Below are 18,020 nucleotides of genomic sequence, written 5' to 3'. Positions count from 1 at the left end.
CTAGGAGTCAGGTTATGAACCATCCCAAAGGAGTGTAATAAGGATAAAAACTTGTAGATCATGTTCTAAAAAGTTCCCAGAGTCTTGATTCCATCTATCAGATATTATATGTTAGGATGACTAACTCATCAACCCATAATATTCTCAAGAGAAACTCGTCTGAGTGTATTATCATGTAACAACTGTTATCAAGTCTACACCTGAACAATCTCCACAATACGTCCTAAATAGGCCATGTTGGGTTAAATGTTCTACGGTCCTTTGCTTTTTAGACCCCAAATCAGATAAAGTAATGCCTATCCACATATAACTTGTGTGACATCAGTAAGTCCAAAGAGGTCTCCACTGAGTAGATGGGTCTCAAGCCAACTTGTTAAGGACTACTCCACACAAGTTGAACATGAATATACCATCCTCCTATCTTAATTGCATTCAAGTTAGGGTTAGAACTTATCTCACCATGCAGAGATCACCAAGCACAGCAAACAAATTATATCACACAAACAATATATACAAACATCAAATATATATATATATATATATATATATATATATATAATATATATATATATATGTATATGTATATATGTATATATATATATATATGTATATGTATAGTATATATATATATATATATATATATATATATATATATATATATATATATATATATATATATATATATATATATATATATATATATCTATATATATATATATATATATATATATATATATATATATATATATATATATATATATATATATATATATATATATATATATATATATATATATATATATATATATATATATATATATATATATATATATATATATATATAAGTAGGCTAAACCCACTTAGGACTACTCCCAGCATAGTCGCCACTTAATTCCTGTAGCGGTAAATTCATGACCATCAAGTTATGGATAAGCTTAACGTCAATAAAACTAGGGTCGCCGTCGTGCTTTTATTGTTTCCAAGGGAAAGGGGAAAAGTAGGAACAAAACCTAAAGATAAGAAGTTTTCAAATCAAAACTAATAAAATGCCAGAGATTACAGGTAAGGGGGTTGGTTACATAGAGGGAAGGTAAACACTTTTCAAACGCAGGCAAAGGAAAATGAAGATCAAACGCACTATTCATCGCGTTCTTCATCAAAACAAGTTCAGAATTTCCAGAAAATGATGAACAACAAACCGTAACCAAAACGCACAAATCATATATCCACGTGTTCGTCTTTCAACCTAGATTAAGGATATGGAAAGCATTTGTCCTAACTCTAAGCATAGCAACGGGATCGAGCGAAAGAAGATTCATATCCAAACATTCAAATCACGATTTCTCATCCGATACTTAACCAAATCAAAAACTATAAACATCATGATAATCTACATTCAAAGACCTACAAAAGCCATATAATGATTCAAACAATCGAAGAGTTCGAGCATTTACCTCTTGGAGATGGCAGAGATGAATTCTTGTGTTTCCTCGTGTAAAACTCCAAAACAGATGAAGATCAATGCTTAGGAAAGTGATTACAACCAGTAGTTTAGCTCAACACAGCTTCAGCTTCGAAAATCATCAAAATGCCATGGACATGCAAGCTTTGGACAGTCACGATTTGGCAAGGTTATGGCATGGATCTTGTGAAACAGTTCCTCAACTCCACTTGTAGAATGCAGATCCAAGAAGAATGATGCAAATTGATGAAGATTTGGATGAGAAATGATCAAAAATGTATGTTGAAGTTTGAGAGAATTTGGAGGTTTTGGAGGGAAATTCTGTTATGATTCTTGGAGAATGAAATGTCATTAGCATTTTCTGTTATGCTTAACCACTTATACTCTTGCTTAATCCATTTCCTTAATCCAAATTAGCAAATTGGCTTGATTAGCATAATTGCATTTTTAGTGAAAGTCCAAAATGACCTTCTCCAAATATTCAATGCAACAGTAAAATAACAGTTGGAACAAGTCACATTGGCCATTTGGAGAGTGTTGGAATTGGTCTTGTGTGAAAAATCCAAGTATTTCTCAAAATCACCATGTCATGCCAAAAATACAAAGTAATCCACTTGAAAAGTGACCTTTTGCCATGAGTATTTTTGATGAATTTTGACCATGCAACATGAAAGTACATGTGAAATGGGGTTTGCTCAAAGAAAGATCACCCAAATTGGACATTCCATGTGAAAGTTATGCCACTTTGATTTTAGGCATTTTTGGAAAATGATTGGGCCATAACTTGTCAACCATACATGAGAATTTCAAGTTCTTGGACTTTTTGGAAAGGTGAGAGCAAGATCTACAACTTTCATGTTGAACAAAATTTCATTTGAAGCTTTTTTGGACATGTAATTTTGTGGTGAAAACTTTCCATTTTTGGAAACTTTCATTACAAGTCACTTTCCATTTTTGGAAACTTTTCTCCTGACTTTATTTTCTTCATTCTTGATGTTTGAAATGCCAAAAGAAACTTGTTTCAACATGAATGAAGTGTATCCAACTCTCTCCCACCTCCAAATCCATAAAATCAAGCACAGTTGACCACAGTTGACTTTTCTAACTGATAGATGAATTTGGCAATGCACTGATCAAGCTGAGCCCCAATTCTCTGATGAAATGGCTCAAGGATGAAACCCTAACTTCCATAAGCTCAATATAATCATATGATGATCCCCATATCCATTGTAGACCCCATCTCCTTCACAAGCCCTGATTGGCCCAATGCAGATGATTAGGGTTGACCAGAGGTCAAAACCCTAATCTCAAGGTACCTGATCAAACTTCTGAATCTCTGGATGATATCAAGACCATGATGATGATTATGTATCATTCCACCCAAGATCAAGACCAATCTCCTTGAGAAATCATGAAACCCTAATTCATAGCCCAATCCTCAGATGGCTAATGATCAGTCCAATGAAACCCTAGGCTTGCATCTCCACCTCTTATCTTCTGATCAAGACTTATGAGGATGACTTGCACAATGTAACCACATGATATGCAATATGCAATGCCTAATGACCTAAAATGATATGCAAATATATTATGCTAGTCCCAAGAGAGGAGGGCAAATTTTGAGGTGTTACACCTGGTTTGGATTCTGAGATTGTGGAGCACTGATTTCTGTTGAAACCAGAATGCTCGCCAGTCAAGCAAAAGTTGAGGAGAACGTATCCTGATATGGCAGTGAAGATTAAAGAGGAAGTGCAGAAGCCGATTGATGCTGGTTTCCTTGTGACCGCCGAGTATCCGTAATGGGTGGCCAATATAGTGCCTGTGCCGAAGAAAGATGGAAAAGTATGCATGTGTGTTGACTATAGAGAGTTGAATAAAGCCAGTCTCAAAAATGATTTCCCTCTGCCACACATTGATATGTTTGTAGACAATACTGCTAAGTTCAAAATCTTTTCGTTTATGGATGGATTTCCGGGTATAATCAGATCAAGATGGCACCTGAAGATATGGAGAAGACCATATTCATTACACCTTGGGGAACATTCTGTTATAGAGTGATGCCTTTCGGTTTAAAGAATGTTGGTGCAACTTACCAAAGAGCAATGACTACTCTTTTTCATGATATGATGCATAAAGAGATTGAAGTTTATGTAGATGACATGATTGCTAAATCAATTGATGAAGAGAAACATGTTGAGCATTTGTTGAAGTTATTCCAGCGTTTGAGGAAGTATAAACTCCGCTTGAATCCCAATAGGTGTACTTTTGGTGTTTGTTCTGGTAAGTTGTTGGGCTTTATTGTCAGCGAGAAGGGTATTGAGGTTGATCCTGCCAAGGTCGAAGCAATACAAGATATGCTTGCGCCCAAAACTCAGAAGCAAGTCAGAGGTTTTCTCGGCCGCTTAAATTATATCTCAATATTCATTTCACACATGACTGCCATATGTGTGCCTATATTCAAGCTTCTTCGGAAAGATCAGTCTTGTGATTGGACCGAAGATTGCCAAAAATCTTTTGACAGTATCAAGGAATATCTGCTTGAGCCTCCGATTTTGTCTCTCCCTGTTGAAGGAAGACCGTTGATCATGTATTTGACTGTGCTTGAAGGTAGTATGGGTTGTGTTCTAGGTCAACAAGATGAGACTGGAAATAAAAAATTTGCAATTTACTACCTCAGTAAGAAGTTCATCGACTATGAGACTCGATTTTCTATGCTAGAGAAGACTTGTTGTGCATTGGCTTGGGCTGCTAAGCATTTGCGTCAGTATATGTTGAATCATACCACTTGGTTGATATCCAAAATGGATCCAATCAAGTATATATTTGAGAAGCCTACTTTTACTAGGAGGATTGTCCATTGGCAGATGTTGCTATCAGAGTATGATATTGAATACCGACCTCAGAAAGCGATCAAAGGTAGTATCTTGGCTGACCATTTGGCTCACCAACCGATTGAAGATTACCAGTTAGTACAGTATGATTTTCATGATGAAGAGATCTTGTACTTGAAAATGAAAGATTGTGATGAACCATTGCTTGAAGAAGGGCCAGAACCTGGTTCCCGTTGGGGCATGGTATTTTATGGAGCTGTTAATCAATATGGAAATGGCATTGGGGCAGTGATTATTACTCCTCATGGCAGAATATGAAGCATGCATTATGGGGCTTGAAGAGGCCATTGATCTCAGAATCAAGTATTTAGATGTCTTCGGAGATTCCGCTTTGGTTGTAAATCAGATCAAAGGTGATTGGGAGACGAATCAGCCCGATTTAATACCATATAGAGATTATGTGAGGAGGATTTCAACTTTCTTTACAAAAGTTGAGTTTCATCATATCCCTCGAGATGAAAACCGGATGGCAGATGCTCTTACAACGTTGGCATCAATGATTTTAGTGAAGTATTGGAATGAGGTTCCCAATTTAACAGTGATGCGTCTTGATAGACCAGCTCATGTGTTTGCTGTTGAAGAGGGCAAAGACGAGAAGCCGTGGTATTACAACATCAAATGTTTCCTTCAAAATCAGATTTACCCGCCTGAGGCATCTTTGAAAGATAAGAAGACTTTGAGAAGATTGGCAGGCAATTTCTATTTGAATGGTGATGTACTGTACAAGAGAAACTTCGACATGGTTCTGCTTAGATCCATGGATAGACACGAAGCAGATTTGTTGATGACTGAAGTGCATGAAGGTTCCTTTGGTACTCATTCCAATGGACATGCAATGGCAAAGAAGATGTTGCGAGCAGGTTACTATTGGCTGACAATGGAATCTGATTGTTGCAAGTTTGTGAAGAAATGCCACAAGTGTCAAATTTATGCGGATAAGATTCATGTTCCTCCGAAACTGTTGAATGTTACTTTTCCCCATGGCCCTTCTCCATGTGGAGAATTGATAGGATTGGCATGATTGAGCCTAAAGATTCGAACGAACATCATTTCATTTTAGTGGCAATTGACTACTTCACAAAATGGGTTGAAGCGGCATCGTATGCAAATGTAACTAAGCAAGTTTTTGTGAGGTTTATCAAGAATCAGATTATATGTCGGTATGGTGTGCCAAGTAAGATCATTACTGATAATGGATCTAAATTGAACAACAATATGATGGAAGCTCTTTGCAAAGACTTCAATATTACACATCATAATTCTTCTCCCTACAGACCCAAGATGAATGGGGTTGTTGAAGCTGCCAATAAGAACATCAAAAAGATTATCCAGAAGATGGTTGTCACGTATAAAGATTGGCATGAGATGCTCCCATTTGCTTTGCACGAGTATCGTACATCCATCCACACTTCAACAGGGGCAACCCCTTTCTTTCTTGTTTACGGTATGGAAGCAGTGCTCCCCGTAGAGGTTGAGATTCCTTCATTGCGTGTGCTCATGGAAGGCAAGTTGACTGCGGCTGAATGGTGTCAGACCAGGTTTGATCAGTTGAATTTGATAGAAGAGAAGAGATTAACTGCCATGTGTCATGGTTAGTTATATAAGCAGAGGATGAAGAAACCTTTTGATAAGAAGGTCAGACCTCGTGTATCCAGAGAAGGTGACCTTATGCTCAAGAAGATTTTATCTTTCAAACCAGATTCTAGGGGCAAATGGACTCCTAATTATGAAGGCCCATATGTCGTTAAGAGAGCCTTTTCGGGCGGTGCTTTGATTCTTACAACTATGGATGGTGAAGAGTTCACTCGTCCCGTGAATGCAGATGCAGTCAAGAAATACTTTGCCTAAAAAAGGAAAAGAACAACTCGCTAAGTTGAAAACACGAAAGGGCGGCTTAGGCAAAAAAGGAGCGTCTCGGTGGATTGAAAACCTGAAAGGGAAATCTAGGCAAAAATTAGAGACGTAAAATAGAAAATTTATCCTGATAAATTGATTACCCCACCTTGGGGAAATTTATGCAAAAATTAGGGATTATGGCAAGTAACTGCAGGCTACCGATTGTCCAGTATTGGAGAAACTTTGTTGAGCACAAGGGTTGACGGCGATTCATTGTCCCTATTGGAGATCAAAAGCACAGCGGAAATCAAAAGTTGGAAGAAGGATTAGTGGTCATTTGTATTCAATGTAACCCTTTATCATGTAAATTACCATTTTCAACTTTGTAAAGATCTATGGAGTCTTGTCATTTACAGACTACCATTCTATTAAATAAAGTTGAGCCTTTATCCAAATGTTTCTACTCTTATTTATTTAAGCCTAATAGTTTTAAATTTTATTACAATCATTTTTGAAATTAAGATTTTTAATCAAAATCATTTTCTTAGACATATAAAAGTAAGAATTTTTCAGAGGCAGTTTTAAAGCAATATCAACAGCATTTCGAAAAACAACAAGTCTTAAGTGTGGAGCTCTATGGGTTCCCCAAGCAGTTACCTCTTCGGGTATCCCTAGCCGAGTTTGTTGGTCCAGTTCCCCTGCGGAGTGTTTGATCCCCAACAAAGTTTTTGTACTTTTCCCAGCTGAGTTGGTTAATTCAGTCCCAGGCAGAGTTTGTGTGTTCCTTAGCAGGGTTGATGTTCTGTTTGATCTTCAGCAGAGTAAGGTCGATTTCCCTAGTAGATCCCGTTGGTTTCTCCATCAGTAGCCATCTGACTCACTCCTAGTTAGAGTTTCCCTCTGGTTTTTGAGCAGCCATTTGTGTTTATCCTATGTATGGTTGTCTCCCATTTGATATGGTGTTGACCTAAAATTCCCTGCAGATTCGATAATATTTCCTTTCCTCAATAAATCTCCTCCTTCCCCGGATAATGTTGAGCCCTTGGGATGTTGATCTTCCTGTTCTCTGGCAGTTGTATCCCTTTGTTGTGGATTGACCGAGGATTGTACCGATGATTCAAATTTCTGCGACACCTTTGTATCCTTTGCGATCGTTTTGTCAGCATAATCATCATACATATACATATACATATACATATACATATACATATACATATACATATACATATACATATACACTCATATAATTTCATGATTACATATTTTTGCATAATCATATTTGTTGATTCATTGTTTGAGATTCTTATTCTTTGCTATGGCGGTACTTCATCCCCATACAAGTTTGGTGTCTGTCCTCTCAACGGTAGAAGTGTCGGCCCCTTAAGCAGAAAGATTTTTAACTTTTCTCTTTTCCCCACTGAGTTATTTCCCCGTGAATGATCATTGTTCTAGTTTCCTCCCCAATTGATTACATGGATGGAATTACTCCCCTTGAACAAACCCTTCACGGAGCTCTATTGAGAACTCCATTGAAGCTTCACCTTAAAGCTTCAAGAAGAGTGAGCTAAGCCTTTCACCGCTCACGACTCGATTGTTGGAAGAAGAAACAGAAAATAGAAGAAATGGTGAATATCAAAAGAAGAAGCAAATCGTGAATCTTACCTGCGTATTCAAGTGATTTTTCGTCGCACTTCATCTTCTCTGATCAACATTCGCTGGAACATTTCTCCGTTACATAGGTAAATAATTCTTCTCTGCTTGCCTTAAAATGATCACCGTGTAGTATGATCTCCTTTGACAGTGTTAACCCCATGGTCTACAAGAGAATCCAGGTTTTCACGTCACTTAATTGCACTTTAGAGGAGTTAGGGTTCTTGATGGAAACCTCCGATTAGACTTCTTAGAGTTAAGATTAGAGTTTTTTCATGGTTATAGTTGGGTTCAGGACGTGGAGTATATGGAGATTTTGGTTTCAATCGGTTTTTTGAGTTAACTCCGCCGCCAAGGAAACCTCTAGCGTGGTGTAGACAGTGACGAGAAAGAGAGAGTTAATTGGAGGAAGAGCAAATGACGTTGGCTAGGACACTTATTGGTTGGGGCCTTCGTCCAGGCATCTCATCATATTCCCTACACCACTTGGGGTATGCAAAACCAGCATGGGAACGCCATCTTGTACCTAGGGGGAGATTCTTTCCCATACCAAGGAGATTCCCGTTGGGTCTTGGATGTTGGGCCTCGTCCTACTCGTTTCACACCCCAACTGCCATGGTTTTTTTTCTTCGGTTTGGGCCTTCGCACGATGGGCCTTAGCGCCAACCATAACAATAGTCACATTCTCTAATTAGCACCCCCTCTAGTTCTGGGTTAGCGCTTGGGCCTTAAGCCATAGGCCAAGTCTTTGTCTTGCTGTCCATACCACCATTGCCAAGTTCTACACATTTTATTTAATTATTGTTAATTAATTTAATTAGGTTTTAGGACTAAGATTAGCTCATGTTAATCATCTTGATTAGTGCAATTAAAATTAGGTTTTAATTAGGATTAGATATCGATTAGGACCACTTAGAATTATAGAATTGTTTTAATTTAAATTTTTGGTTTCATTTAAAAATTTAGAATTAGAGTTTAATTAGGTTCAATTAGCTATTAGATTTTAATAATAAGTAGAATTAAATTTAGTTTTGGTTAGAAATACTAGAATTTAGATTCAATTAGATTAATTATAATTTAGGTATCAATTGAAATCTTGCATGGTTTGTCTCGAATATTATAATAGTCTTAATTAGATAAAAAAAATTAGGGATAATGAGATTTTAGTCGATTTTAGAACTTAATAATTTCTAATTATTAGGATAAAATCAAACTTTAGGACATAATAAATTTTTAGGTTATGTTTAGATTTCAACTAGAATTTAATTTGTAGTCAATACCATATTCAGTGAAATGCCCATTTTACCCTTTGGGGATTATTTTGTCATTTTAACCTTACAATTGCAAGCTCCCTTAGGATTTTTGACTTAGATTCTCAATCGTATTTTTAAGCCGTGATCTCGTAGGTTTATGTTAATCAAGTTATGATTAACCAATGCATGATCCCTTAGGATAGACTTTAACATTTCTTACCTTTAGATTAGGTTTAGCCTAAGTTTCCAATTAAATCTAACCATTAGATTAGGTTCTAATCTAGTTCTTAAAATTAAATCAAACCTCTGATTCAAATTGATCAAAAGCAACTTTGATCAATTAAGTCCTTGGAACTTGTATAATCCCACAGTATAAATTGAGTGACTGAAAGGCCCTTGGAGAAGGAATTATACTGGAAAATTCCTACCCCCGTTCTGAATATCTTTGGGTATGGGACGAATGACCCAACGCTCATTGTATTCACCTCCATTCATAGACTTTAGTGCGATTCGAATATAATGATTGGTAAGGTCTTCATCAACACAAGAAACAACAAAGATCCTTCTCTAGCAACTTGAAAGTTAAGACGAGAATCACATGCCACGAGCGTTGAGTGGTAAAGAAAGAATGAGACTAGAGCTTTCCTACACTCATTCTGGATATCTTTGGGTGCGAGACGTTTAACTCGTTGCTTACCATATCCACCTTTACTCATAGAATTTAGTGTGATTCTTATCCAACAACTATCAAGTCTATTCTGTTCTTTCATTCAATCATCCTGTCATCTCTTCTTGCCTCCTTAATCACCTTATTTTCAGCCCCAGTGGGCTGAACTACGAAAGCTCTGATTTCCTTATTGCACTCTATAAGGAAACGTAGGCAGGAGAACCCAGTTTCTTTGCGAGCCACCCTATTTATCAATCAATCATTCTCCATTCATTCAATCAATACCATCTTTTTGAGATCAATCATACTTCGCCTTGGACTCCTTGTCTATCCTTTTAGAATGACTTTGCAACAGTCCACCTCATCAATCGAGAGTTCTTTGGGACTACACCCAAACACTTAATTCAGTCTTTATTTTTGGCTTTACCCTATAACGGCAGCCTTGCTAGCCCACGTATTGGTAAATGCCTACCTTGCTCTTTGATTCAGAGTCTATCTCTTTCATAGATCCAAGATACTATTCTTCTTTGACCTCGAACTGTTTGTTCCCCATCTAGTGATATATTGTTCCTTGTACACAATAATACTTTCTCTTGTGCCCCGCCTATACCCTTTTAGGACGATATAGTGACAGTTCATCTTGTGAATCAAGAGTTTTTTGGGACTATGACCAAACACTTAATTCAATCTTTATTTTTTGCTTTACTTATAGCAGAAGCCATGCTAGCCCACGTACTGGTAAATGCCTGTTTACTCTTTGATTCCAAGTTCCATCCATTTGTAGGTGCCCTTGATACCATTCAGTTGGTACAAGTTATACTTTTCATCATTGTATATCTCTCTCTTTTCTAGTGGTTTCATGAACTACGATTGCTCTGATTTTCTCATTGCACAATGATAATACGTAGGCACGAGGATGTGAATCCTTGGTGAGCATACTTCTAATTATTCCTCCTTCCGCCTTAGGGCATCACTCATATCTTTCACAATCCATTATCTACCTTCGATCATAAATTGCTCATCTAGTGACATATTATTTATTTGACATCGAAACACACTTTATTAGGATATCCATATACACCCTTTTAGGATGCCTAATGAAAAGTCAGCATTTCTACCTAGAGTTGTTTGGGGCTGTGCCCAAACACTTAATTCAGTCTTTGTTTTTGGCTAATCACCCTATAGTGGCAGCCATGCTAGTCCATGTATCGGTTAAAGCTATTTCCCTTTATGGTACAAATCACATTTCTCTTATGGATTCCAATACACTTTCACCTTTTGGTTTCAAACAACACTTCCTCCAGTCACTTGTCACCAAATACTTCAGTTCTGTGACTTTGGTCACTTCATTCCGTTCATCTCCATGATGCATTCATTTTCTACCTTCATTCACTCCATGTGATATACCGGTTATCTTTGAGCCAAATAAACTACCTTTTTGTGCTCATTCTTGTGTCACCTTGTGAACCAAGAGATGTTTGGGTCATACCCTTAAACACTTATTTCTTCTTATTTGTGGCGTTACCCTATAGCGGAAGCCATGCTATCCCACGTACTGGTAATATCCACCTTACTCTTGGGTTCATCTTTTAACCCTTGTTAGAGCTTAAAACACTCTCCTTTGGTTCAGACCATACTTTGATCACCATTCTTTTCATCTCTCACCACTAGTTCTTTAAACTACGGAGCTCTGAATTCCTCATTGCACTATGAGGATACATAGGCATGAGGGACCCAATCCTCATCGAGCACTTTATCTATTTCCTTTCATTTTTCCCCATTCTTTTGTGAGTAATCTTTAGATATAACACCTATTCGAGCGAGAACAATCAAAACGGTTCCCATGGAGTACCATTGATGTCTGGGGTGCTAATACCTTACCCTTGCATAACCAACTTCCTTACCCAGCATATCTCTTTCCCCCGGGTTTTATCGATGTTTTCCCTTTCCTTCGGGAATAAATAAAGTTCGATGGAGACTCTGTTGTATGTTCGAGCGTACGATACGTTCGGGTGTATTTCTGCTAGCTTCAGGTACCCATGCAAAGCAAATGGGAGCATCTCATGTCAGTCTTTGTACGTCACAACCATCTTCTAAATGATCTTCTTGATATTCTTATTTGCAGATTCAACAACCCCGTTCATCTTTGGTCTGTAGGGAGAAGAATTATGATGTGCAATCTTGAAGTCTTTGCAAAGAACTTCCACCATATTTATTATCAAGTTCAATCCATTATCAGTAATGATCTTGCTTGGCACATCATAACAGCATATAATCTGATTCTTGATATACCTTACAATAACTTGCTTGGTTACATTCGCATACGATGCTTCTTCAACCCACTTTGTGAAATATGTGAAATAGTCAATAGCCACCAGAATGAAACGATGTATGTTCGAAGCTTTGGGCTCAATCACACTAATCATATCAATTCCCCACATGGAGAAGGGTCATGGAGAGGAAATGATATTCAACAGCGTCGGAGGAACATGAATCTTATCTGCATAAATTTGACACTTGTGGCATTTCTTCACAAACTTGCAACAATCAGATTCCATTGTCAGCCAATAGTAACCTGCTCGTAACATCTTTTCCATAGCATGTCCATTGAAACTAGTACCAAAGGAACCTTCATGGACTTCAGTCATCAACATGACTGCTTCGTGTCTATCCACGCATCTGAGCAGGACCATATCGAAGTTTCTCTTGTAAAGCACATTACCATTCAGGTAGAAGTTTCTAGCTAATCTCCTCAAAGTCTTCTTATCCTTCAAAGATGCCTCAGACGGGTAATTTTGACTTTGGAGAAAGCACTTGATATCAAAATACCATGGTTTTTCATCTTTGACTTCTTCAACAACAAACATATGAGTTGGCCTATCAAGATGCATCACAGAAAAATTGGGAACTTCAATCCAAAATTTCACCATAATCATTGAAGCCAATGTTGCAAGAGCATATGACATTCGGTTCTCATCTCGAGGGATATGATGAAACTCAACCTTTGTAAATAAATTTGAAATCCTCCTCGTATTGTCTCTATATGGTATTAAACGGGACTGATTCGTCTCCCATTCACCTTTGATTTGATTCACAACCAAAGTTGAATCTCCATAGACGTTAAGATATTTTATTCTAAGATTAATGGCCTCTTCAAGCCCCATAATTCATACTCAGCCATATTATTTGTACATTTGAAAGTCAATCTAGATGTAAAAGGAAAGTGAGTGCCTTGAGGAGTAATAATTAATGCCCCAATGCCATTACCATACGAATTAACAGCTCCATCAAATACCATGCCCCAACAGGGACCAGGTTCTGGCCCTTCTTCAATCAATGGTTCATCACAATCTTTCATTTTCAAGTATAAAATCTCTTCATCGGGAAAATCATACTGCATTGACTGATAATCTTCAATCGATTGGTGAGCCAAATGGTCAGCCAAGACACTACCTTTGATAGCTTTTTGAGATCGGTATTCAATATCATACTCAGATAACAACATCTGCCAACGGGCAATCCTCCCAGTTAAAGCAGGCTTCTTAAAAATGTATTTGATTAGATCCATTTTGGATATCAACCAAGTAGTATGATTCAACATATACTGGCACAGACGCTTAGCAGCCCAAGCCAATACGCAACATGTCTTTTCAAGCATAGAATACTGAGTCTCACAATCGGTGAATTTCTTACTGAGGTAGTAGATATCATATTCTTTCTTTCCAGATTCATCTTCCTGACCAAGAACACAACCCATACTCTCATCAAGCACAGTCAAATACATAATCAACGGTCTTCCTTCAACGGGAGGAGACAAATCGGAGGCTCAAGCAGATACTCTTTGATACTATCAAAAGCTTTCTAGAAATCTTTGGTCCAATCACAAGACTGATCTTTCCCAAGAAGCTTGAATATAGGCGCACATGTGGCAGTCATATGCGATATAAATCTTGAGATATAATTCAAGCGACCGAGAAAACCTCTAACATGCTTCTTAGTTTTGGGTGCAGGTATTTCTTGTATTGCTTTGACCTTGGTAGGATCAACTTCAATACCCTTTTCACTGACAATAAAGCCCAACAACTTACCAGAACGAACACCAAAAATACACTTATTAGGATTCAAGAGAAATTTGTATTTTCTCAAATGCTGGAATAACTTCAACAAATGCTTAACATGTTCTTCTTCATCACTTGATTTGGAAATCATATGATCAACATAAACTTCGATCTCTTTATGTATCATATCATGAAAAAGAGTGGCCATAGCTCTCTGATAGGTTGCAGCAACACTCTTTAAACCAAAAGGCATCACTCTATAATAGAATGTTCCCCAGGGTGTAATGAATGTGGTCTTCTCCATATCTTCAGGTGCCATCTTGATTTGATTGTAACAGGAAAATCCGTCCACAAACGAAAAGACTTTGAATTTAGTTGTATTGTCCACCAACATATCAATGTGTGGTAGAGAAAAATCATCTTTCAGACTAGCTTTGTTCAAATCTCTATAATCAACACACATGCATACTTTTCCATCCTTCTTAGGAACAAGCACAATATTGTCCACCCACTGCGGATACTCGAAGGTTACAAGAAAACCAACATCAATTTTCTTCTGCACTTCCTCTTTGATCTTTACTGCCATATCAAGATGAGTTCTCCTTAACTTTTGCTTGACCGACGGGCATTCTGGCTTTAATGTCAACCTATGCTCCACAATCTCAGAATCCAACCCAGACATGTCTTGATAGGACCAAGCAAACACATCAGAATACTCTCGAAGAAGATCAACCAACCCCTTCTTAGCTTCTGGACACAATTGAGACCCAATCTTGACTTCCTTCACATCATCATCAGAACCCAAGTTGACTAATTCAAACTGCTCTTCAAACGGCTGAATGGGTTTTTCCTCGTGCTCAAGCAAACAAGATAATTCATCAGATACTTCTTCATCATCAGTCTCCTCCTCAGCTTCAAACACAGGGAAATCAAAGTTTGGAGAGGGAGTAAGATCATTGTATTCAATGGGTTTGAGAACCAACCTGCATAATGATTTAATATTTTGATTTTAGAGAAGTGGAGTGCAAACAAATATTATGCAGATGGAAAGATTATTATTCAGTTATGTTTTTTTTGTGATTACCATTTTCAGAAAAAAGCAAAAAGGTAAAATGAAACATCATAGATGTGGATGAATAAAATTGTATTTTATTGATGATAATAATAAAAATGCTAAACAATGTTCACTTCTCCCTTAGGCATAGGAGAAGGATTTTTCTTAAAGCAATAAAAAACAAATTACTTAGAACGGTGAATGACAACGGGAACATCAACAACAATCTAATTGTTGCAAATCTGGCCATGTGTCACAAAGTTGGTGCAAGCTTCGCCTTCATCATCACTGTCTTCAATAATGGCAGCTGAGTGTTGATCATTCTCATTATCACTGTCTTCACCTCCGCTATGGAAAATTGGTTATATAACTTTGGTTTTAGCGTTGAACGGCCCTTGTTGAAATCCCAACCCTGCTTTGTTCTTGTTCTCAGCGATCTCCACAACATGACCCCACTTGTCAATGCTACCAGCCTGAATATCCTCTTGTGCATCTTTCAAAGAAGACATGGGTGCCCCTATTTTATTTAATTCATCAACAATAGCTAAGGCTTGGAACGGCATTCCAACCTCCTCCTCAACATCAACATAAGTGAAAGATGACAAATGACTCACTAACAATGCCTTCTCTCCACCAACAACGACAATCTTACCGTTCTTCACAAATTTCAGATTTTGGTGTAGAGTAGATGTCACAACTCCAACTTCGTGAATCCATGGCCTTCCTAACAAGCAGCTATAGGCTGGATGGATATCCATTACTTGGAAAGTAATTTGGAAATCACTCGGACCTATCTTTACTAGAAGGTCCACTTCTCCAATGACAATTTTATGAGAATCGTCGAATACTTTGACAATTACGCTGTTATACCTCATTGGGGCGCCTTTATAAGAGAGTCTTGACAAAGTTGACTTTGGCAGCACATTAAAAGATGACCATGTATCAAACAACACATTGGATAAAGCGTCCTTCTTGCAATTCATATAAATGTGCAGCGCCAAATTGTGAATCCTGCCTTCCTCGGGAAGCTCTTCATCACAAAAACTCAAATTGTTACAAGAAGTAATGTTGGCAACTATGTGGTCAAACTGATCCACGATAACATCATGCTCAACATAGGCATGTTCCAACACTTTCTGCAATGCTTCTCTGTGCGCTTCAGAACTCGTCAGTAGTGACAACACGAAGATCTTTGGTGGAGTCTGGAGCAGCTTCTCTACAACATTGAATTCACTTCTCTTAATCAATTTTAACACCTCATCATCATCGTTTATCTTCAATTTTCTGGATTCACCAAACTGATACATTAGAGCACTAACCAGATTCACTACTGGAATCTCGGCCTTCTTACTTGCGGAAGCATCTTCTACAATCTTCGGAAACACTGGACTGAACACATGACCACTACGGGTCACCTTCGTAATATCTGTAATATTTACCACTAAGACTGCAACTGGTAGAGGAACCTCTTGACCATTTTCAATCATAGTGGCATTGTATTGATATGGCACAGCTTTATCGGATGCATAAGGGATAGGGTCCGCTAACCGTATTACCAACGGGGATACCGATCTATTGACATTATTTCTGCTGCTACTAACGAACTGAATGACTACCTGCTCAGGGGTTTTGAACACTGGCACAATCACATTTACATCATCCCCCAAATGACGGGACTGGAAAATCTGAATAAGTCCTTCATCCATCAGCCTTTGGATATCCCTCTTGACAATAACACATCCACGAGGGTTCATACTGCAAATCACACAACCATTGTGATCATGCTTGTTGCATTATGCGAAAAACCGGCGGGAAAAAGAAACAGAGCCGCCACCGTGCATTATTTATCCCAAAGGAGGGAAAGGAAACGCTCGAAGTAAACCTGGAAAGGAAATGGTCTCGCGACCAGAGATTGATAGGATCTGGAGTCGGTTATGCGAAGGGAAGGTATTAGCACCCCTACGCATCCATCGTACTCGACGGGATCCACGCTCAGAAAGGATAGAATAAAGGTTGCTAAAAGAACTGCTCAAAACTGCACACACACTGGAATGAAACACAGATGAAAGACAGAAGAAGAGGACTCGGCAGGATATCGCATCCTGGGCCTACGTAGTTTGTCAGACACAAACATCAGAGTCGACATAGTTAAGGAGATATGGGAAACGTGCTCGCTAGGATATCGCATCCTATGCATACGTATCTTCTCTAACCAGAGGAAGAATCAGAGCACTCGTAGCTCGGCTAACGCACGCCAAACAAAACGCTAAACGGAGACGCTGAGATGTCAAAGCAAACTAGAAATGGAATATCAATCGTTGGTCTTACATCCAACTCCACCCAAAACAAACTAACGGGAAACCGAAAGCCAATCGCTGGACTTACATCAGACTCCAAGCACACACACAACAAAGGAAACCGACTGCCAATAGCTGGACTTACGTCAGACTCCGCACAAACAAACACACACAGGAAACCGACTGCCAATCGCTGGACTTACGTCAGACTCCGCACAAACAAACACACACAGGAAACCGACTGCCAATCGCTGGACTTACGTCAGACTCCGCACAAACAAACACACACATGAAACCGGCTGCCAATCGCTGGACTTACGTCAGACTCCAAACAAGCAAACAAAACAAAAAGGTTGCCCCGGAGAGATCAGCTCATCTCTTGCCTACGTACCTCATCTGGTATGAGGATCAGGGCAACGTAGTTCCCCTTAACAGGGAAGAAACTATCCAAACCAGAGACTAGGGAGATAACAAGCTACTAGGGAGACTACGAGTCGAGCCTAGAAGTTGTCATGCATACGATCCCTATGTTGAAGTCTCTAATCCTAACTCGCACAGGAAGCAAGCTAGCCTAAACGTCAAGTAAGCAAACACAAGCACCGGAGAGCAAGCACACACACTATATGCAAACACGTGGCTCATACAAGGCTGGGCTTTAGTCAAGGGGTCATGTCAACCTCGACAAACAAGTCGGTTCTGTTAGGGGTGTTTTGAGCTCTTAACCCTAACATTGAGAGTTAGGGTGAAGCAGATGAAAAAGTAATGAGGGTCAGACCTCATAGCTCTTAACCCGGGCCTGGGTGAGCTTCAATCAATGAAAGCGTGGGAGTCCAGAATGAGGAACTCTTCTCC

Source organism: Lathyrus oleraceus, chromosome 3 (assembly GCF_024323335.1).
Source record: "Lathyrus oleraceus cultivar Zhongwan6 chromosome 3, CAAS_Psat_ZW6_1.0, whole genome shotgun sequence".
Taxonomy (NCBI): Eukaryota; Viridiplantae; Streptophyta; class Magnoliopsida; order Fabales; family Fabaceae; genus Lathyrus; species Lathyrus oleraceus.
This window is presented reverse-complemented; position numbering follows the sequence as displayed.